General features: G+C 40.9%; 1 protein-coding gene across 2 annotated transcripts in view; it reads right to left on the reverse strand.

Moving 5' to 3' along the window:
* Nucleotides 1–10,796, reverse strand: part of LOC119195341 (heparan sulfate glucosamine 3-O-sulfotransferase 5) — a 38,353-nt gene extending 27,557 nt beyond the window's left edge. For both annotated transcript variants that reach the window (XM_037450183.2, XM_037450181.2), the window contains exon 1: nt 10,338–10,796. The gene's annotated coding sequence lies outside the window, so the exon portion shown is untranslated. The remainder of the gene's footprint in view (nt 1–10,337) is intronic.
* Between the last annotated feature and the right edge of the window lie 13,590 nt (nt 10,797–24,386).

The raw sequence follows: 24,386 nt of genomic DNA on the forward strand, positions 1-24,386 counted from the left end.
CAAAGTATCATTTTTTCTCTCATGTCATGGTTAACAAAGAATATGAAGAAAAAAAAAAATCAGCTGCGTTTGACGACAGCAAAACAAACTCAACTGATTATAATTTCAGTCCAACTGTGGCTGATCCAGTCATACACATTACTTCTCAATATTTGCATTTACATTTAAACTTCACTAAACTGAAGTACGTTCTATCTAATGTTCATCACGGGTTGACTCAATTGGTTAAATGACTACTTCTCGCTTGATTTATTCTCTCAGTAGATATAGTTTATTGTCTCCATTGCTAGATTAAAGTCTTCTACAGTTAAATGTTTAGGTAATGATGGTCTCATTTGGAAAAATAAACCATAAAGCTCAGGGTTCTGTCAGGATGGTGGCTGCTCTTTATTCCAAAGAAAAGACGTGCTCCAACAACAGGTAGACTTGACATTAGCAATGACGCATCAGGGGACAACAGGCACACAGGGCTTGAATACACTAGGGAGGTGCAGGTGATTGGACACAGGTGGAAACAATCAGGCAATCACAGAACAAGGAAGGAAGTGAAGCTAACCCAGGGACACAAGAGACATGAAACTACAAAATAAAACAGGAAGCAGAACCAAACCGTGACAGGTACTTTGCGGCGGGGTAGAAATTCTGATTGACAAGACGACAAGCTACCAAGACGTTCCGGTCTGCAAACTTTTTTTTATCTCGCAACTATAACCCTTTCATAGAAAAAATGGTGTGTGCCGAGGGAGCAAAGTGGAAGAAGGCTGTTCGCTGCACTGTGTTCAAAAAAGGGGGTAAACAGAGAGAGCCTGTACAGAATAGCACTGACGAACGTGAAGAGCTTCCCCCTGCACGGCACCAGAGATGCAGCTTGCCCAGAAGGTAGCTTTCGTCTGGGCAGACAATGAGCAAACACAACCTGGAAACAAACTGGCTCAGAGCTCACAGCGGATTTCTTTTTGTAGGATAATATATATATATCCCATCTGCCTTTGCCCCCCTCCTCCAAGGTCAACAGATCAACAGTATTGAATCAGATATATGGAAGGCATGCTAGCAGATCTGTGCAGATAATATATCTAGGTTACGTCCCAGCGGATGTTCTGTACCTTCACATTCTCACCTCCTTCTATCCTGTTACAAAAAAAGATCAAACTCCTTTTGTATTGTAAGGAGGAAGATGTCCTGAGGGGGGCACAGAAATATGTCAAACCTGTTTATTTGTTCTAAATTCTAAAAGGATTACATAATATTGTAATTTCCTTTCACCACATACGTTTTTTTTCTAGAAAGGGCAGAAATATACCTTTGAAAATGGCTGTGTGAATTTGGCCTCAGACTTCAAAATCGGCAGTAAAACTCTAAATACGGAGGTTCTAGACAAAAAAGTTCAGAAAGAAGAGTTTTTTTTTTCCAAGCTTGGAAATAAATCCAGGAGCAAAAGCAAGTTATGAATATTTTTTTTCTGTACATCATGTGCATCACTGCAAATTTCTACAGCTAACTACTAACTGACCACGCGTAAATAAGACAAAAAGCCAGGTAAAGCTAAAATTTGTGAATGCATATGGTCATTTGATTTCATAACATACTGTTGGAGGGGTTCGAGGACCCCAAACTTTTGAATCCAAATCTATACCATTCATTGAACAGACATCTGTTACATCTACTTTACATAAAACCAAAACACATGAAACGCATGACAAAGCTATTCCATCTTCCTAATCCAACCCATGATAAAACAATCCTTAAAACGCATGATCAACTATGTACATCAAAAGATAACACATGCTCACAATTGCCGGACAATTCTAATGACGGCGTTTATCTTCATCCTAATCCATGAATAATTCAGTAAGGCGAAAAATGAAAGTCTCTTGGGTTGCGCCTGAGACAACTGACATCAGAAACGGCTCCATCCTTTCCTCTTTATTTTCCCCTGTGGGAATTAATCTAAAGAGATTCACTGAAACTCTTACATCAAGCTGCTAAAAGTAAAAAAGGATCACCTTTTTTCACGACTTTGTTGCTTTCCTCTTACACCCCCCCTCACCCATGAAACAGCTCACAGTTGCCTTTTTACTACACACCATTGTGTCATCCTGCTGTGTCACATTGCTTTATTAATGAGGGTTGAAAACCCTTCGGTCTGACCGGTGCCTTCTGCGTTACATCTTACGCTGACCGTTCGCAAGATACTCCCTAAAAAAAATATTAATAAATAAAGGGCTGGCGCTGGGTGATACTTTACAGAAAATTATTATCCCACCACTCTGTGAGCAGTATTTTACCTCAACATGAGTTTTAAGGAAAAACAGTCATCTCCTCACGCCGCAACCAATAAAAGACATTTCTTCTTCTGTAGTCTATTTGCCGGGTCTTATTTTTTATATTTAGTTTTGGCTCCACTACATCTACTTGAGTCTTAATTATGGGTGGTAGGCCGATGCAAGAGAGCACAGTAATAAAGTCATCACAAGTTACATGACTCATCATTAACACCAGGCAACAGCAATCGATTGTGTAATTGAAAAGAATACTTGACAACAAGGCTGGGCTGGGGAGTATGTGCTCCATCAGATAAAAGAGTGACATAACTCACAGCTTGGCAGGAAGGAGGCTGCTGGGCTTTTTAACCCTCTAAGGGGGGTTCAGACTACTGCTCATCAGCGTCTCTCCACACACAGGTGCACTTTGACCAAAATGTATCTGCTGATGCTTGACAGGACCTCCGACCAACTATTCAGCCGCCAAAAGAATAATCTAGAGAACCGATAGCTGCATGATGCAGAATCTGTAGGCAACAGGATACTGGAATCACTGTGGTTTACATTTGACTGGTCAGTCATGTTTAAACGGGCTTTGGTTGAAAGCATGGAGGGAAAAAGAGAACACAAGAGGAATGCAATCTTAAAGCCAGTCGATTCTGATTGTCGACATCTTAGCCTTTTCTGTTCATTTAACTGAATTCATATGAAGGTCTGTTTAAAGCAAATAACCATACGTGCCGTCTCTAAACTCCAACTCAATAATCACAATTCAAGTTTCTAAACTCAATAACTGATAACTTTGGAAAGAACGAAAGTTATCACGTCACGCCCAGAGCGCCTTCAAAGTCAGCTGTCACGTGATACAGTTTCTCTGGATGGAATTGCTCTACTAAGAGTCTAGGTCTCTTTGACCAGGATATGTCCTTTAACTCTCATATAAAGAAGACTTCAAGGACTGTCTTTTTTTCATCTGCGTAATATATCGAAAATCAGGAACTTCCTGTCAAAAAGTGATGCAGAAAAACTAGTTCATGCATTTGGTACTAGATTACTGTAATTCTTTGTTATCAGGCTACTCTTGTAAATCGCTTAAACCTCTCCAGTTGATTCAGAATGCTGCAGCACGTGTATTAACAAGAACTAAGAAATGGGATCATATAACTCCTGTATTAACTTCTCTGCAGTGGCTTCCTGTTAAATCAAGAATAGCATTTAAGGTACTATTTGAGGCACCGTCTTATCTTAAAGAGCTTGTAACACCGTATTGTCCTACAAGGCAGCTGCGCTTCATAGATGCTGGGTTACTTGTTGTTCCTAGTGTCTTAACTGAATTCTTTAACTCACATCCTACCTGTTATCAAGCTCCTCTTTTGTGGAACCAGCTTCCACTTTCAGTCCGGGGGGCAGATTTGTTGGCTCATTTGAGAGTTCAGCTGCTATATGCCTAGACTGGCGGGGGACTTCTTAGGACACACAGGGCCCAACTCTCACTTTCACTCACCCCTTCTACAATAATCCACGTTGTATTAATGCACATCACTAAATCAGCTTCTTTCCGGGAGATTTTTATGCTTTCTTGCCTAGCAGGTCTCCGTAGATCATAGTTCCGTCTGGACCCTGGTCCTGACTCCTGGCATGGCCCTGTTGACACCTGCTGCTATCATCATCATCATTATTTTGATTCATATTACTATCATCATAAACCAACATATTTGTGCTTTGCCTCACCACAATAGCCTCTGTGGATGGTGGTTCTATCTATTTGATGGTGGTGGCCCCTGCAGTGGTCCTACCGTACACTTGGCCTGCTACTTGCAATTATTTGTGTAATTTCTGTTAGAGAAATTAAATGTATTATACATCTTTTACATGTTCATTCTTTACACATGACATCCATTGCAGTCTGTCCATCCGGATAGAGGGATCCCTCCTCTGACGTTCTCACTAAGGTTTCTTCCCTTTTTTCCCCATTGAAGGGTTTTTCATTTTTTGGGGAGTTTTTCCTGTGCCGATGTGAGGGTTTTGGGACAGAGGATGTTGCATGTGTACAAACTGTAAAGCCCTCTGAGGAAAATTTGTAATTTGCCATTTTGGGTTATACAAAATAAAATGAATTGAAATTAATATGACAGTAAACAATTGACCTGCAGACAACCTGAATATTTGCTGGCTACATTGGAAAGAAATGCCTTGCCTTCGGATGATAAATTGCCGCCAGCTGATGAGCCGATGGGTTCAGAGATAGGCAGTAGAAATCTAATTTCCTGTTTTATATTGTCTTCCTTCTGCCAGAACATTTTTACTCAATACAATTTGCTTTGCCTCAAACGTCATGTTTCTCTTATCAGAGTAAATGTTACACACAAGTTATCATTTTCTTTTTGACACCAAATTAAAACTATTTCACAGTAATTTACTGTGTATTCAAAGTCTTTAATTTACTGTATAAAATCACATTAACAATTTGTATACTGTATAAAAACACAGTAACCAAAAAGTCACAGTAATTAAAAATGTGAGAAACAGTGTGTAAATATTGAATGTATCAATTCCATCGGCACAGTCAATGCTAAAACAGTGCTTCTACCAGCCAGTGTTATTTAGAAATTAATTGTAGACTTCCAGGAGGTACACAGTTACAACAAAGCCCATTGCATTTAGACTTAACAATTCTAAATGTGCCTCAGAATGATATAAAAGATCTCATTGATAAACTCTCCTGAAAATGTGCAATGAGGCTGTACTTCGAAGTGACCAAATGCGAAAAACTCTCCTCAAGAGTAAATTCAACTATGTGGAGCCAACCCCAATGTACCTGGGTATTGATGCTAATGGTACAGAAACATTTAGCCAAAATCTGACACAGCTTCCACTCCTGGAGTGTTGGAAGACCTAAGAGATGGTAAAAACATTGCAAACTATACATTGTGACAGGAATCCCCACCCTTGATATAAATAATCTTGTATCAAGATTCATTTGAGGTTGCCAACCCCCTTGGATCTGGCAGAAAAAAACACAAGATCTTAACTGTTTATATGACCCTGGCTGAGATTGCAGCACACAGCGGGTCTTCCATTGATCCAATGCAGATAGTCCTTTTATGTACGGAAGAGGACTTCAAATTCTTTGGCGACGAAAATATATTTTTCAATCTAATTAGTGACTTAAAAGAAATGGAAGAAACTGGCCCTGATGGGAACATTGTCAATGTAACTGTAGACAATCTAGGGTCCCATTGCATTGGAGGTTTTACTGAGAACTTTAGTAAAAGACAATATGTTTGCAGGTATTGCCTCATAGAAACACCTTTGTGACCCAGGCATCATTAAATCAGGAAATTATTGGTGTTTGACTCAGTTTTCAATCAGCTGAAGTATTATCATGTTTGCCAACCTGGCCTCCCTCCCTGTTTGGGTCATGACCTGTTTGAAGGAATTGTTTCAGTTGATCATACTCTGTACATTAAGCACTAGGTGGAAGTTCAGAAAAAGTTCACCTATTGCCAGCTAAACAGGATCATTTCAAACTTTCCATTCAAAGGCAGTGATGCTAACAACAAACCATGTGAGGCTAAACCGAATGGGGAAAATTTGGGTGGGCATGCTGCTCAACACTGGTGCCTCTTGCATCTCTCCTGTAATTACTCGGAACAGAATCAAAACTGCACTTGAAGACGATGTTGATCTGATATGTGCACCCAAGATTCATACCAACCAAGTGGCATATCTGAAGATTCTTTTTGAGGAATACCTCCCTCAAAAAAGCACTTGGTTTTCATTGAAGTCGCTAAAAGCCAAACACCACTATCTTCAAATCAAATCAAATCAATTAAATTAAATTTATTTTATTTTTTATAGCTCAAAATCGCAAATTACAAATTTGTCTCAGAGGGCTTCACAGTCTGTACACATGCCTCTGTCCCGAAACCCTCACATCGGCACAGGAAAAACTCCCCCAAATATGAAAAAACCCTTGTGTAAATCTTGTGTACTACCCTGAGCTCATCCTTCATTTTGGTCCACTTATTAGATTGTGGACATTGCGCTTTGAAAACAAGCACAGCTATTTTAAGCAGTGTGCTAGTAAACTGCATAACTTTAAAAACCTCTGCAGTACTTTAACTGAAAGACACCAGTTGCTACAAGCATATTTACATTGCGGCTGCTCTCCACATTTTTATGAAGTTGCAATTTGGCACAATGTTTCTCTTATTTGTGCATTTTATAATTAGTTTGATTTGTGTTATGGAGTATCGTTATGGCTTTTATTGACACTAATTTGATTTTCATGGAGGTTTTCTATACTTACAGTTCATATTTGATGTTTTTTTGCAGCTAGCAATGGAAAAAGCAAATACCATTAAACTCAATATAACATTACCTTCTGACAAATCATGGTCAAACCAATCAAATCTGATCTTTCATGTTATGTATTCCTAGTAAAAAAAACAGGGAATTAAAGATACATTGCTCTTAAACCTTGGCTTTTAATAATGGTTTCAATCTATTATGACACTCCCTCAAGTCAGTCCGCCTAAAGCTAATATAAGAATGCAAAATAAACACGAGCATCTTGTGATACCCTGAGTGCTTACATTATAGGCATGAGTGGCCCACTATAGAAGTTAATCCCCTCACCCTCTCCCTACTACCCTCAATCCACTGAGCAGCACTGGCCATTAACAATCTTCACGGCTCGATGGGAGATGGTGTTTTATTGCCAGACCCCTCATCTACCTGGAACGCCACTTTGTTTTTTTCATGTTTCAGACTTATTGCTCTTTGCAGGGCTGCTGTGATGGGGGGCACGGAGTGAGCCGGAGAAGAGGATGAGAGCCAGTCATTATTTATGTGTTCAGATGTCAATTACACAGCAGTGGTAGTAAATATGGATCCATCCAAAAAGAAAACCCAACACAACTTCAATCTGAGGCATTCAAATGCAAGTGCTGCAGAGGGAGAGATTTTTGCACTTTAACATTCTCTCTCAGCAATACAACTCAACTTTACATCTTGGTGCACCCGGTGACTTAAAAATGGCTCAAAAGGTGAGTGTGACACTTGGTATGGTCATTTTCATTATATTTATATTGTTCTGTTCCTAAGAAATTGGCTTCCTTAATAGTTTGTCATATTGTACATAATATATTCAACGCATGATAAAGATCAATGAGATCAACGAAGTACAAAGTATTCCTTCTGAAATGTTCCCTTATTGAATTTTCAGCCTTCTCAAAAACTTCATTATATAAGGATCAGATTTATAATATAGATGTTTTTTTAGCTATCTATTCTCAGAATACAATCCCATCAGAGCCCCCTTCCTCTTTTCTGCCTCCATGATCACATGTTAAGCATGAAAATATGCCAAATCAAATGTCAAAATCAGAGGGTGCAAATCAGGTCGATGTCCGCGCAAATCCAAAATTTGGAGCTAAGCCAAAAAACTTGCGCCCTTGGATTATGCCTTGGTATGAAAATGTGTTTGATACCCAAACACCTCTTAGCAAATTGGGCACCGCATGTTGATTATTGTGTATCCGGAGGGATGAAACAGCAGGCCCTTAAACCAAGGTCATGTAGGCACGGTATGTGGGTCTCTTTTCGACATTCAATTAGCCCTCCTGTAAAACGGCAAACGTGAGTGAAATGTAATAACTGGCTTGGAGCGTGAGGGAGCAGGTAGATTGAAGGCTGCCGTAAAAAAATTGACTGATGGACCAACTCTTTAATTTTCACAGTCTAACTGGTGCTGGCATCCTCCCTCGCAGGACTTGCTCGTTTCATCCACACCCCATTTGTTAGCGCACAAAGTAACTGGAGTGTGTTTTCAGGCCTTTCCTCAATGTCCGCCCGCAGCCCTTCCCACAGGAGTCATTAAGATGAATAGGACAATATGCTGTCCTGACTGCCGCTAACCACGTGGCATCATGACCTTTGATGGCTGGAATAAGACCTCCAGGAACGCATCTACCGTTATCCCGGTTGATGAGATTCATGCTCAAGGGCTGTGACGCGTGGTACCACGGCGAGGTGATGAGGAAGATGCCTATAGGAGGGGATAAAAGATTACTAAGGGGAATAACCGTGACAACTTTGACCATAGATTTTTTTTAAATTTACATTTCCAAAAATTGTTTTCTAACCATGCATCGAATATATTTATAAAGCTGGGGATCTAACATTTTAATTATTGTTGGCAGCTATTCGACATGGGTATATATAGAGTGAATTAGTTATATATATCATTACATATATACGTATATATAGTTAGTTAACTGGTTGGAGAAAACTGAGTAGGAGAGTAATATAATCTGTTTTATGTGCGACACATATTTATTTATTTAAAAATACATAAATATATTTATTTACAAATTTAAAGAGGGACATATCCATTTCAAAATTGTCATGTTAATCAGGTTTCTTTTAGAAGACATTTAAAGGGTCAAATGGTTTTTAAAAAAAATCATTTTTTTCTCATACAGTTGGTCGTACTTTGCCTGTATTCACCCTCTATCTCAAGCACTTTGTCTTTTGAAAGAACCCATAAAAACATCAGACAGCTCTGATGTCTTGCCTGCGAGCCAAATACGTTGCACAGCATGTGACACAAGGGGGGTCCACATCTGAATGACTCGTTGAATAACACATTTTGGACTATATAAAAGTGATTATTTTGATATCCTTTAGTATTACTGTCCTTTGGCCAGTTGAGCCTATTTCAGTTGAGCTTTATCCTGTTGAGCAGCTCATTTGCACTTCTAGCTGAATAGCTGAGGATACTAAACACTTTAAATTCTAAAAATGAAAACAACATTTTTCTTCCACTTCCTCTGGCCAACACGTGCACTGATGATGGCCGTAATCTACTGGTTCAAATGGTTCTTTTCAATTCCCTGAAAAATAACATTGTAACTGCTACCTCTAAAAGGTGTCATTTGATTCAGTAAATTGGGAACAATTTGATAAAAGGTTGGTGAAAGATTGTGGTCATTCAAAGAAAACTGCTGGCCACAATGTTGCATTTTTTCCGCATTTGCTTCCAAGATCCAAAAGTCATCTTTCCCTGACCACAAGAATTTGTGAGTCTGGACAGACATGCACTTCACAGACAGTGTCTGTCCAAACTTCCGAAGACGTCCTTTTTCGCAAAAAGGGATAGACATAAATTGCTGCTATACTTCCTGAATCCAAGCATTCATTGATTCCTTTTTATCGAGCGCAGTCTCACAGCTGTCAACTGGTGTGGAGCCCCGGGTTTAGCGGTGCACGCTGAGGCCTGAAACGTGGCACTATTGGCAGAACTGAGACAGCAGACTATCTGGTGAGGTTTGTATAAGCAGCAGCTTTATGCTGCCATTATCAAACCAAACCCAACACATTTAATGGCTCACCACGCTGCACTTTTGCCCCTCCGTCTCTTCGTTCCTGATTCTCAAGGCGACATAGCTTTAAGCGCTTAAACAATATCAAAGGGCCCATTAGAAATGTAATGCAGACTAATGGTGACAAGCAGCTGCACAGAATGACAGAATAACAGACGAGACTGATGGTGCACGGACAAGCATACGGAGCGAGAGGCATTGAAGGCTTGAATGTGTTGACTGGACCACTCTTTGAACTCTGCTACCCTTTGTGAACAATGTGGGAGTAACTGTGTCCTTAAAGACAGTTAAAACAGGACATGCACATGAAAAATAAACTAGAAGTTTCACAGCAGGGAAACTATTCTAAATGCATTTATGCACAAACATTAAGAAAATGAGTTTATTAAAATCTTTTTTTTAAAATGTGTTTGTCCTAGAGATATTCTGCAGGGGACATCTTCAGTTTGTTGCAGTATTTCATCACTTTAAGAGAATTGGCAACAAGGAAAGTGCAGAAATAAAAAAGCTGCGTCTCTGCAGGAATGTTATACTGACTTCACGGTCAAACCACTGCACTAAGGTCACTTTAAAGTCAGAATGGTTACTACGGGGGCGCGTTGTGGATATGAGAGGAATGACTTCTGCTTGCAGAGGGCGTTTTATGTGTGCAAATGCTGGAACCAAAAAAAAAAAATTAAATTACCTGTTCGGCATCCTCGGAACACGACGACTACCCTTCCAGCCAGATGCTCAGGATGAGGACCAGGTGGGATGCAACGGAGGTCAGAGAGCCTCTCTATATGTCCCTCGGCACGGGGCCAAGTGGCTTCAGGTTAAACGGGACAAAGTGGAGGCGGGTGCGTGCGGGTGGGAGGGAATAAATGATCAGAAATTGGATGTTCCGGTGCAAGGAAAACACGCGTCCCGACTCTCGACTAGTACATTGCCCCCTTTTTTTCCAACTTCGCCTTCTTCTTTCTCCATAAAATTTACAGCGTTAAGGTAAACAGGAGCGCAATTACGCCATAAGCGCCCTTCTTTAGCAGCTCCGTGGATCAGTGCGGCGTTGGAGAGGCGCAGACTCCGGTGCGTTACTGCTGTGGAGCTGCTGTAGAGGAGGAGTAGGGTGTACGGGGAGAGCTGGGGCGTTTTCCCGAAGAAGGTGGAGGAAGAGGGGCGGGCGGGGGGCTGAATGGGAAGGGCGGACGTGCTGAGATGATCCGCTCACTGTGAGAGCCTATAAAAGTACGTCAGAGGGAACAGTCTTTATGCAGATTTCATATGGAGATGTTTACGAGGGTGGGTTTGGGTTTTAGACAATACATTTACCATCCAAAGATGTGTCCTTGATGAAAACAATATGAACATCGTTTCCCAATTGTGCCTTGGTTAATCTAAAATCCTGTTACTGAATTTGGAAGAAAAACAACGTAGGATGAAAAGTAATGTAAAGTAATAATTTTAATAATTTTTGACATGTCTTCCTCGGTGTCCTTAAATAACACCACACGAAACAAAAAACTAGACGGAAGGTTTAAAACACCTTCGGAACAGAAAGACAACATTTACAGATGGTGACCCCTCGAATTATATAATCAATGTCTACTTCCATGATAAAGGTGCATCAATTTGGGCACACTTCTTGTTTTATTGATTTGAATACCTTTAGCACTAATTATTGGAAGACATTTGTTTGGTAAGCTCGTTGATCCTTGACCTACATACACAGGTGAAGCCAATCATGAGAAAGGGTATTTAAGGTGGCCAGTTGCAAGAGGTTCCCCTCTTTACATCTTCTCTGAAGACTGGCAACATGGGAGCCGTAAAAACAACTGTCAAATGACCTGAAAACAAAGATTGTTCAACATCATGTTTTGGGGAAGGATACAAAAAGCTAGCTCCGAGATTTCAGTTTCAGTTTCATGTCAGTTTCCACTGTGAGGAACATAGTGAGGAGATTGAAAACCACAGGCACAGTTCTAGTTAATGCCCGTAGTGGCAGGCCAAGAAAAATCTCAGATAAGCAGAGGCGAAGGATGGTGAGAACAGTCAAACTCAACCCACAGACCAGCTCCAAAAACCTACAACATGATCTTGCTGCAGATGGTGTCACTGTGTATCGTTCAACAGTATGTACAGCAACGTATTCAGCGCACTTTGAACAAGGAGATGCTGTATGGGAGGGTAATGCGGCAGAACCCTTTTCTGCGCCCATGCCACAAAAAGAGTCGCTTGAGGTATGCCAAAGCACATTTGACAAGCCAGCTTCATTTTGGAATAAGGTGCTGTGGACTGATGAAACTACAATTGAGTTATTTGGACACAACAAGGGGCGGTATGTATGGCGGAAGAAGAACACAGCATTCCAAGACAAACACAAATTCTACCGACAGTAGAATTTGGTGGTGGTTCCATCATGCTGTGGGGCTGTGTGGCCAGTGCAGCTACTGGCAACCTTGTTTAAGTTGAAGGTCGCATGGATTCCAGTCAGCATCAGCAGATTCTTGCGATCAATGTCCAAGAATCAGTGACAAAGTTGAAGTTGCGCCGGGGCTGGATACTTCAACAAGACAATTACCCTAAACACCGCTCAAATTCTGGCAAAGCATTCATGCAGAGGAACAAGTACAACGTTCTGGAATGGCCATCTCAGTCCCCAGACCTGAATATCATTGAAAATCTGTGGTCTGTTTTAAAGCGGGCTGTCCATGCTCGGAAACCATCAAACCTGACTGAACTGGAGATGTTTTGTAAAGCAGAATGGTCAAAAAGACCTTCAACCAGCATCCAGACCCTCATTGGAAGCTATAGGAAGCGGGATGTTTTTTGCTCTCACCAAGAGCAAAAAACATCCCCAGTTATAGTTATAGTTGGAGTTATAGTTGACAAGGCCAGTCTGAGGTCATGCTCAATGTCCAGTCTATTCCTGTGTTTAGTTTTCACCTGAACCAGAGCTAAGAAGCCACACTCACAGAGCTAGGTAGTGCTGAAGGGTAGCAGGACCTTTACTGCTCGAGTGGCAAGGGAAGGATACTCGCTGATCACGCTGCTGTACCAGAACTGGGAGAGGCTTACCTCCATGAATTTCGTTTTCAGCATATGGTCACATGACAGCTCCATCAGCTGACTCTCTTCATTGCTTGGCAATGTAACACTTTCTATGTCGATTCCAAACGGGTCACGTATCCAGTCGTCATCCCTCTGTTTCTTGGGAAAGTAGTCATTAAACCACTCCAGAAGTTTATTCAGATGCGGCGTGATGGTTTTCTCTATTACATTCTTGTCTGCCGTGTCCAGCTGCAGGTCCCTCATGACAGGCATTGGGGAACATGTCGAGTCGGCTTTTGGAAACATGACTTTCTCACACAGAGATCTTTTTTTTTAAAGCATCGATTTATTTATGCTGTTCAAAAATGTTGTTCTCCTTTGCCTGCATACAGATTTAATCCGTTTAACTGTTCAAACACATCAGCGAGGTAAGCAACGTGTGCGAGCCACACATCGCTAAACAGGTCCTGGAAGTGGCGAATTGTTCTGGGCAAGAAAGGCTGTAGTTCGTAGTTCATACAAAAAGTCACAAAATGAATGATGAATTTTCTTTTTTAATTTTTATTTTCCCAGGCAAAGGCCTGCGACGCATTAAAAACGTGTCCGCGACCTACTATTGGGTCGCGACCCACCAGTTGAGAATCACTGCATTACCACCCGATCCTGAGATAATGGTTGCAGCCAGTTTCAGTCAGCAAAAAAGGCAGAACGACGCTAAAAGCGCAAAATGTGGCACATGCACATGATAGTCCTCAGTATCTCATAAGTGAAACTTTAACAATTTTATGTTGCTGCTTTTGATTATATATGCGTTTACCCTTAAATTGATATATTCACATAAAGCAAACGCCATTTAAACTTGTCACATCTAAGAAGGGCTTGAATCACTTTTTTGAGTGTAGCAAATAAACTCCCGAATAATTTCTTAATTTCTTAAAATATTATCAATAAATAACAATCTCTGCAGATGCCACATAACAGCCACACCCCCCTCAAATAAACACGATAATGCAAAATAATGAATAAGTACATTTTCCCTGTGTGGTTGTTTTTATGAGCAACATCATGGTCATTAGATCCATTGCTGACATCCAAATATCGATTAATCAGCTTTCATAGGCTCTTCATGAAATGGCAGGAGTGTATCAATTAACATTGAAAGTACACAATCATTACTGTAGAGATTTCTGTGCTTGTTGTGAGTTTGTTTTTCTTTGTAGTTGTAGTCACCTCTTCCTAATCTTTGTAAGGATAGTTAATTGTTGTTTCCATATGGATTTTGTATCACAAGATGTAGATTTAGTGTATAGTCATTTCTGTGTCTCTTTGTAGTTGCCTTTGGTTTTTTGGTGATGTCTCACAGCGGGACTGTGCAAGCTGATATCCAGCCTGAGCTTGAAGTGGAATGGACTTTTTGTCACATCAACAACATTTGAGCTCTCTCTGTTCGCATATTCTCCCAAATAAAACATCAGTCTGACAAGGCACATTTCAGCTTGCAGGTAAGCAGCTCAATCATGCAAGCATGTGCGGGGTTCTTGCTGATGCATACTATACTCTCTTTATTCTCGGATGGATATGTCTCAAGTGCCTGCTTTGGGATGCCAGATGGTCCTGTGTAAGAACTTTGAAATATCATCCTGTGCCGCGTAACACCAGCAGAAGAGCGTGTCTAACGCTATCAGGTTACGCAACTTCACATTCAAATATTACCGACTCTCAATTTAGGCCGGCCTGTGAATATATACTGCAGCAATGGAATCATTATTTTTTTTTAAGTTTCAGATCAGAGTGTGTTTTTCTTTCACAGAGAGGAATGAAAATCATAAATTATTCACCTGATCCGGCTTTTATGTGTTATGCTGAGCTCACAGCGGGTACATCAAGAAACAAGCAGTTAAGCGTTTTAATAGATACACAGTTGCTGTTTGTGCCGTTGCCTAATGCATCGCATTAAGCCAGTGTGTCGAACACAATTATGGAAATGAATAAAGTTGGACAGGAATGTGTGGAAATGCCATAAACCAAAAACATTGTCATAAATTTTCCACAGACATCATGTAGGTCCTTAGACATTTAATGTGCTACAATTACCATACTGGCCATTAGTGATATTAGAGTGAGGCTTTACTGATGGCAGGGATCATGATTGCAGTCATAATTTACTGGGATAACTCCTGTCACTTTAACAGAGCCATTGACACTCTGAATACACACCATTACAAAATACCGCAGTACAATATATCGCTGCATTACAGTTGATAGATGTTCCATATTTCACTTTCTCCTCATTCGCCACCCCATCTCAAAACAGTAAGACTTTGTCAAGGTTAAGCCGGTCTGAACTAAAAGACACGGATGTCGTCTCGTCCCCTATGTTGGTTTCCGCTGGTAGTGGGGCTAATCCTTTAAAAAAAGACAAAGGAAGCCACTTGATGAGGAGGCCGCTGCGTGTACACCTGAGTGTGTATGTGTTGTAATCGTCCTAAGAGCATCCCATTAATCCGGTTGTTGTGTGGGTGGGGGTAGGGTGGCGCTTTGATCTCTGGCTGAGGGGCTCTACAGTGAAGCTCTCCAGGCTATCCTCTGTGGATCGCTTTTAAAATGAGAGAGAAGACTCCTTGTATTAAATTGGTTAATGGCACGTCTTTAGCTCTCCACAGAGCGACCTGTGTGGGAAACAATCCTGAGAGCCATTCAATTCATTTTATTCTGTAAAGCCAAAAATTGCAAATTACAAATTTGGAGAGGGCTTTACAGTCTGTACACATGCAACATCCTCTGTCCTGAAACCCTCACATCGTTACAGGAAAAACTCCCCAAAAAATGAAAAACCCTTCAATGGGGAAAAAAGGGAAGAAACCTTAGGGAGAACGTCAGAGGAGGGATCCCTCTCCCGGGATGGACAGACTGCAACGGATGTCATGTGTATAGAATAAACAATGTAAAGGATGTGTAAAGCCATACAGCTGTGCTGCGCTGCTGACGATTCGACCAGCGAACTGTACGGCTGACTGGTCGTGATGGACATATGCGCACACATGTTGTGGCGGAATCGCGAGGCGTGGACATTTTTTGGGGGATTCCACACTTTTTCAGGGGGCGGGGGATAATTTCAGCAGGGGGGGGCGGGGGACTCTGCTGTTATAATGGTAGTGGAAACACTGGCTACCTCTATGTCAGCATCTACCCTGCTCTGCACACGGTCTGCAGAGTAGCACCACTGTTGCCCTTCCAGACAGTGGTTGGCATAAGGTGTGATAATGGTATGTAAAACTAATGATAGATTTACCATTCTTGTTTTGTACATTTTGAGATCTCACAACTCTGTCTCGTCTCCGTTTCTACCAGGCTGCGACCACTGGATTTTGGCCAGAATCAAAGGTTGCTACCCAGTATGAGTTTTAATTTACTGTAATTTGACACTTAACAATGGGCTTTCTACAAATTCACTGTAACATTTTGCTCCGTCTTATTTAAATAATGTAAAATAATATTTAACATATGAGATCAGATAATATATTGTTATTTGGCATTTCTTTGCTCGTGGATGCAGAAATATGTAAAAAAAAAAAAAAAAAAAACTAACCCTAACCCCCTATGGTTTTCATTTGACGTCTTTTCTGGAGGTACATTCATCACCAAACAATGTGATCTTGACTGGCTTGTTTTTGTGACATGAAGAATATATTCAACCCGATTCCGCGGCGTCATTCATACAGAGTCTCAGCCGAGTCGGCAACTGGACCTGAAACGAGTCGTTTTTTTGATTGTGGCCGAGTGACGGCAGTGTTGTACAACTGAATCGGTCCAGTGTATTCTTCCCGATCCTGTTGCGTCATTCATCCCAACTCTCAGATAAATCGGCAACCGGACCAGCCCGTCGTGTTTCTTTTGTAGTGCCGGGTTTGGGCCAATGCCCGACCAGTTTTTATCCGATTATGGCGCAGTGACGGAAGTGTCGTATACCAGAGTTGGGCCAGTGAATTTGGCCTGATTCTTGGGCGTCATTCATCCTGAGTCTCAGGCAAGTCGGCAAACGGAGTCTGCCCAACGTGTTTTCTCCGGCATGCTGAGCTCAAGCCGGATCTGGGCCAGGTCATTTTGGCTACCTGGGCCGCAGCACCGACCAGCATCATCACTTAGGGGACCCAGTTATGCGGCCTGCAGTTTCCTGCTCTTTATATGCCCTCCATCATCCAGCCCTGGCTACATCTCCCACATAAATGAAGCACCTCATTTTTATGAACATCATTTTTAGGGGACAGGGGAAGATACTAAAAATATACTAAAGTGCATTATCAGGGATATTCCCATCGATTGATCACCGGGATGGACATTCTTCTCATTACACACAGCAGTTTGATCCATTGTTATAAAAAATATAGCAAAAAGACTTATCCATTATCCGACTTCTATATATAAATTATGTTATGCTAAAATGTATGGCAGGAACTTGAATGTCCTTAATGTGCTTAATGTTTCTAAACAACACAATTGTATCCTTTTCCCACCCAAATTATGGTTTATATGTGGAATGTTTACACATGGGAAAAGCATGCAAAAAAATTAAAAGGCCAGAATAAAAATTGTCACCGGTTGAGTATACTTTTAAGTTTTTATTCTCATTTGTGAAATCTGATGTCCTTGACGTTATTTATTAGGATCCTCGCTACGACTAGTCGTAATGGAACCTATTGTAATTCAAGGATTTTTATTATTATTAGGGTCCTCGCTACGACTAGTCGTAGAGGAACCTATTATATTTCAAGGAATTATTAAACATGTAAACATTGAAGCCCTGAACACACCCTAATTTTTGTCTCATTTCTGAAGAATAGGGGGCGCTGCATTTAATCATTAAAGATGTGGCTTTTTGGCATATTTTCTTACAGTTGTAAAAGGCCGAAGTCCCCGGAGGGATTTAACCCGATTCTTTTCAAATCCACGCAGTGTGCTCTTGAGACCTCGGCCTCTAAAAGTTGCATTTTGCCCGAAGAAATATCAAACTATGTGCGTAGGGCGCAATTTAAAAAAAACACCTTTTAAAAGATTTCGAAAGAAGTTGGGTCATGTATGGCATTTTGAGAGGCTTTTATTTTGGACAGGTACATCAGAATCTCCTGGTTATCACCAAGTCACACCATACGGATGTGTACTCTCTGTCTGAAGTGGAATGGTCATCAAAGTATTGATTGTTTCCTTCTAAATCTACCCTGAAAATGACAAAATGTAGACCACTGGCGAACGCTTCGTCCGACGGCCGCCGGGTGTCCGGCCAGTGCCCCGACGTGCAAGGAGTAACGAGGACACGTCCAACGCTGCTCATTGCATGTCGATTTCAAGGTGGGTCAATTAACATTGCATTGAATAGGAGGCAACAATTAAGAGACTCACGTACCCTGTAGCAGTAAAATTTGTATTTTTCAGTCTGGTTCTCTGAAACATAGCCCACTCACTAAAACTAACACTAAATGAAAGCTCTGCGTAAGAGATATTAGTATTCTGTGCACAGAGGTTGTGGATTTGACAGTTACAGATGTGAGTGAGGGAGTGGATTGCAGACTGCACACCCATATTAAACTAGCGGCACTCCTGAATCTTTCCATTCTTTTCTTAAACATGAAATATGAGGAAATATGGTTGATTGTAAAAACGTATCGAAAGTTGAATATCTGATTTTAATGGTTTTGTTTGTGGGTCCGGGGCACATATTAATGTAAATGTTTTTTTTAAACTTAAAATACTCAGAAGAACCACAAAATTCTGTTTAAATCTAATAGTGAAAAGCACAGATCTTGAGAGCTGAATACAAAAGATGCGGGCTGCCAGGCTCCAGCATACACAGAATTAATATCCATAGTGTAGCTGTCAGCGTTGCGCGCTTCTCTGCTGGCTCCTGTCAGTCCACTGATCCCCCACAGATGACATTCACGTCAAGTGACCGCCCAGCCTCACCATCCTGTGGGAAGATGTGCCCTTTCACCCACCAGCTTGATGTCGGTTCCTCCAGGAGACAAGTGCATGCTGATCATTTCCTATATCTCTCAACATTTAAGGCACATCTTCAGTCGTATCAGGGTGTTATATTCAGGAGCTAGAATCTCAACTCTACTAGAAATCTTAGTATTTTGAAGGTGAAACAAGTGCCCTTGTTCCTCACAGTTTACATAACCATGCATTTGTTTAGTACTTGACTTCACTATGGAATAACCCGAGGCAACAGAATTTGCACTAATTCTCTAATTTATTTTAGTCACACATAGTTTACATTATCTCTTCAATCTTGTCATTTTTATACTTCTCATCCAACCAAAATCGAATTCACTCAATCTGCATGGCGCGATAGGTAATTTTTTGTGTGTGTTTTTTTGAACGACTACAAGCCGGAAAAATAAGCCAAAATGAACATTGGCTTACAGGAGTAATGAGGCTATTTTTAAAATGTCGAAAGTACAGATATTTGCGTGAAAATGTAACGAGTAAAAAGTCGTCCCAAAAATGAATACCTCAGTATAGATACCCCAAAATTTCTACTTAAGTATTTGTACTTTGTTACTTGACACCTCTGGAAACTATGTACCACTTCAATGACCTTAACTGTTGCCAGGCACACTAGTTACTTTTGGTAGATGACAAAAAAGGGTGACAAGGCGAAGATCAGGCTGTGACTTGAAGGATTTAGTAAGGAATGAGCAGAATGCCATTTAATTTAATTAACGTCAAATACACTAATAAATTACCCGGGTCTTTCGACAGAGGACTTAAGCTCAATGTCTTTAATAAAATGCATGATTTTTCTTTTTTTTTTAGGAAAGAAATTTGTTGCAGAAAACGTCCTTCTTCCCCTCCTCTTTCTGCTATTAGCGAGCAATCAATGGTCAATTGCCAATTTAATGTCTTCTTTGTTGAAAGTCAGATACACTCCAAGGTATCCGCCTTAACTTCCTACCCGGCTAGCCCTTTTTTATGCTCAGAAGAGAGTGCAAATAATAAAGATAATGTTCACCGAGTAATGATTTCCCATTTTCTCCTTACTTGTAGCCCGTTATTAGTTGGATCAGTTTGGAGGTGCAAATTAATTTTCTTTTCACTTAGAGGGGACATTACCATGATTAATTTCATCATGGGTTGAAGGAACCTGAGTATTGCTGCAATAAGAGGAGTGAAATCAATTTACTCTGATGCGAGAAGAGCTGGGGAATGTGGGCATAAACAAGTATGAAATTACCCTCTCTGTCTTCTCCTCTATTCGGAAGAGAGCATCATTTGGCAAGGCCCTTTTGTTTCTAAAATGTGACCCCTTTTGGCTTTCCTCGGGATGAAAAGGACTTGAAAATGAAATTCTCTCTATCTATTGGCCATTATTTCAATATCACACACACCTCTTGTGTGGCTGGCAACTGGAAAATCAATTTAGGAGGCAAAGATAAAAGGATTTTTTTTCAATGCAGTGCCGTTTTGGTGGAGTTTAACATTTTAAATTCATAGTGCTGCAGTGGTGGTACAAATGAGGTCTCTTCTTTAGTTATTTTACAGCAAACTGGGAGAAATCCAATACAAGCTGTATCAAGTTATTGATGTTTGCAAATGTATGTTTTATCAGTACATCTAGTCTGATCAGTAGTGTCAACACATTGACACTGTCAAATAGCAGAAGCTTTTTTATGTTCATGTCGGTGTTACTTTTGCTCAATATGGTGTCTTTTCAAAATAGACTTTCATGTTTACAGGAAAAGTCTATTACTTAGAATAAGTGTGTTTGGTATGTAAAATACATATGCACATGGCAAAAGCCAAGTATAGAAATCATTTTACAAAATTGACATATAATAAGTCCTAGATAACATTGTGGGTGTGAGTCCATAATTTTGACCCAACTATCAACCCCAAACCCCTCCCGAAGTGGACCGTCCCTCTGTTTACATTATCTCAGTTGCTCTGATAATGACAACATGGTCGGCTTTACATTGGAGCTAGTTGGGGTGTCATTAAAACGCCAAAGGCCAAATGCCAAATGCCAAAATGCCTCTCGGTCTTTTGACATCAGAAGCAGAGCTTCACTGACGCTCATTCGTATTGGATGATTTGGGGAGTGAAAAGAATGTGGTTGTGAACCCTCATGTTAAAACCACAACAAATGTTGTGGCCTCAAAAACTTTCATTCTGAAAGTTGCTCAAATCAAACTATGCTTGTGGTTTGACAGGATGTAACTTGCATACCGCAAAGTTTTAACACATTTTTCTAGCCACTCTGGTGGTTGTACACATAACATTTTGTTTTGTTCTTTCTCAGTATATATTGACCTGCTATCAGTGAGCTACACGTCCTATAAACAGCTTTACAAAAGTCACAACCATTGTCAGTTCCTTTTAAGTTTCTTCTGCCATCCCCTAACAAATGTTGAGCATCTATAACCATGGGCAAGTTGGAGTCCGGAGACCGGACATCAAGGCTGATCCAAGAGATTGAACTGAGTCTGGTGGTGTCATTCTTCACACTCGCTCATAGGCCCGTGAAGGCCAGAGAGGAGACTGTGCCTTGGTTACTGCTGCTGTTCAGGCGACACTGAAAGTCATCCCACTCAACAGATCAAGATGGATGGCCGAAATCTCCGCCTCATCTTGGTATGGTGAGGATCTCTGCTGCGAGTGCGATGAAGACATATTGGCACTAGCACGGGCTGATTTTAGGGATGCTTTGTGGAATTTCTCAAGCGGATGAAGGAGTGGGCAGGGTAAATGTCATTGGTCGCCGGGGCAAATCGAGCTCTGCGTCGAAACCTCTGACGGATTAGAGGTGGAAGAATGAGATGGGCTGCCATTGTTTTTCATCAGCGGTTCTTGGGCGCAACGTTGATGTATGACGATTAACACTTGGTCTGGTGGATTATTTTTGAACGACAAGCTGCTCAGACAGAGAATGATGGCGGGTCGTCCTTTCTGGCGCTCAGACACCACGGAGCAATAGAGTCTGTGAATACATATGGAAAACTACACTAGACTCTCTTATCTCAAGTCTTGTTTTTGTCAACTCATTCAGTTTGTTGTTCTTCCGTTTCTGAGCGAGAGTTTTGTGCAAAAGTAGTTTTGAAGTCTCAACCTTGTATCTTTATCATTATGTACCTTTTATAACACAGTGAAGTTGAACACGGAACAACCTATAACTGTAATGTAATTCTATTCAAAGAAATAATCATTTTCTTATTATTTTAAGATACATGCTACTTGAATATTGAGAGCACTGTTGTGATAGATTAACAGATGCGAAAAAAAGAAAAAACATGCCAAACCGGTTTCTTAAGTCATAAATGGAGCATTTTTTTTAAGAAACAGTGTTGGGTTCCCACTTGTTAGAAAAATTCCCACTCGACACCGGTGTGAAATCATCAAAAGGATATTTAATGTTTGCCAACAGGAGACAGAGTTGACACACATACAAGTCATGCACCAAGCCTACTCCGAGGTCTTCTGAGCAGGAATATTTGGTTGAAAGATAAACATGCTAAAACAGGGAGGGGGCTCTGGGCAATAACTAAGTGCTGGTAGTGATCATTGAATGTAGACATCATCTTTGAGACCACAATATTATAAACATCGACGCACAAACTGCTTGATAATCAAATGACCCAGAACACAATGTACCTCAGTGTGAAAGAGCAGTAAGTAACACTTACTAATGTGGAACATTATTGCATTTTCCAACACCATAGAATGAAAACAAAGGCTAGGCTTTTGAAAACAGGACAAGACGAACCCGCAAAAGAATTGGCCCTTACACCTATGTGTGATCTCTCTCGGTGAAACTGCGCCACACACCACAGGGATGCCCAACCAGCTCAACAAGAAAATAAAGATTTACCCACAGACAGAGGTTTAACCATGAGAGAAACACATATGGTGAACAAACACATATTATATATCTTAGCAGAACCTCTACCAGCTCCTGGCTAATTGTTGCCTGCCATGTCGTTGTTAGCTTAGTTTCTACAGTAGATTTTTGAACAACTGTGTTCACATGATGTCATGAGATTCAGAAATTAAAGCTCGACCATATAACTCCAAACTATTTAAATGCATATTCCGCTGTGTCTCAAGGCAGTAACTTCCGAATGAGAAATAGGAGCAGCGGTACAGTGTTCAATAGGTCATGTACAGCGTCAACTATCAGACTTTTCACTCTCTGCCGGATGGTGGGCTGCTAACACACTTGAATCTCGACATAGATGGAGTGAAAACAGTACAGCCGCGATGATCAGCAGGCTGTTTAAACTAGCTGACTTGCATCGTTTTTACTGGGATCTCGTGAAAGGCCTTAATGAATCAATTAGATTAAAAGAAACACATCTGTCATCTACATTTAATAGCATATTGGACACTGTTAGTGTTCGATGGGGGTGTCATAACATGGATTGATAGAGCTGGAGCACATTCAGGCGGATTGATGGGGTTTCATCTGATTTCATTACTCTCGATTGCCGTTCATAGGGCCAAATGATGTGCGAGCACAAATCAGTGAGAATATGTATTTCTAGTCATCATTTAAGCCGGCTAATTTAATGCCAGCTCATCGTCTCTGTTAGGGGTTTAAGCATGAAGGAAAATTCACTTGATAGATTCTGAGACCAGTGGAGGATTTCTCAGATTGAGCATGGAGTTTGTTTATCCCTGTAAAGATCAAAGGACATACAGTCGGTGTTCATAATCTTCTGACCACTACAATGCCATTCCATTGAACTTTTTAAAGCCTCGACCTGTCACTTTGTTCTCAGGGTTTTAGTGGACTTACAAATGCAACAATGGATACATCTACACATTTCTTTTGATATCCGAATACAAACCATCAAATAAAAGGTGATCAGGGAATTTAGTTGCTAGATTAAGTCACTTTTTAGACTACCCTTGCATCCTTATTTTCACACAGTACTTCTTCGAATTAATTTGATAAATGCTTTAGCAGTCAATTTTTTGCATCACAGAACAAGCAGTTCCAGCAGGATGCAAAGTGATCGTCTGACTGCACATATGCACAGCGGCAGGCAGAACCAACTCTTTGCTATAGTGAAAGGATTCTTGCATTGTACCACATTTCTGGCTGCGAGGTAGTTGGCTTTCAAGTCAGATTTAGAGTTGCGAGACTTCTTGTGCATCTGTAGCCCATTTTTCGTTCTTTTAAAAAAATCCACCTGCCACAGGATTACATACAAAGTCTATGTGCTGACGCGATGACGCTCGAGGGATGCAAATCTGCGATTGAGCTGCGCGTTTCTCGCATCACGTTCCAAAGCTAAGCCAAAGCGATTTTGGCCAAAGTCGCATCAAACCTGAAAGTTGAAATATCTTTGGCGTCAAAATGGCGTGATGCTACGATGCGATAGCCTATACAATACATTATAGAACCTGTGCAACTGGTCCGAGAAAGATCTCGCACTTTTAACAAACAGCATACAATCTGTGTGCCTTTTTACAACATCCCATCACTGCACTGAATATAGTACAGTAAAGTGTAAATTGTAAATATTATGTCATATTAGGGAAGTTTGGATATGTGCTTAGTCATACGATGTCTCTCCATGGGACAGTTCCCTCGGAAGATAAGTATGATGTGAAGTTGGTGAAGCACACTGCCCGATCGGAGCCAACTAGTTATCAAACGGGCTAACGGCTAGCATCATGTACCGCTAAAAGCGGCAGTCATCCAAAC

The sequence above is a fragment of the Pungitius pungitius genome, chromosome 20, assembly GCF_949316345.1.
Source record: "Pungitius pungitius chromosome 20, fPunPun2.1, whole genome shotgun sequence".
Lineage (NCBI taxonomy): Eukaryota > Metazoa > Chordata > Actinopteri > Perciformes > Gasterosteidae > Pungitius > Pungitius pungitius.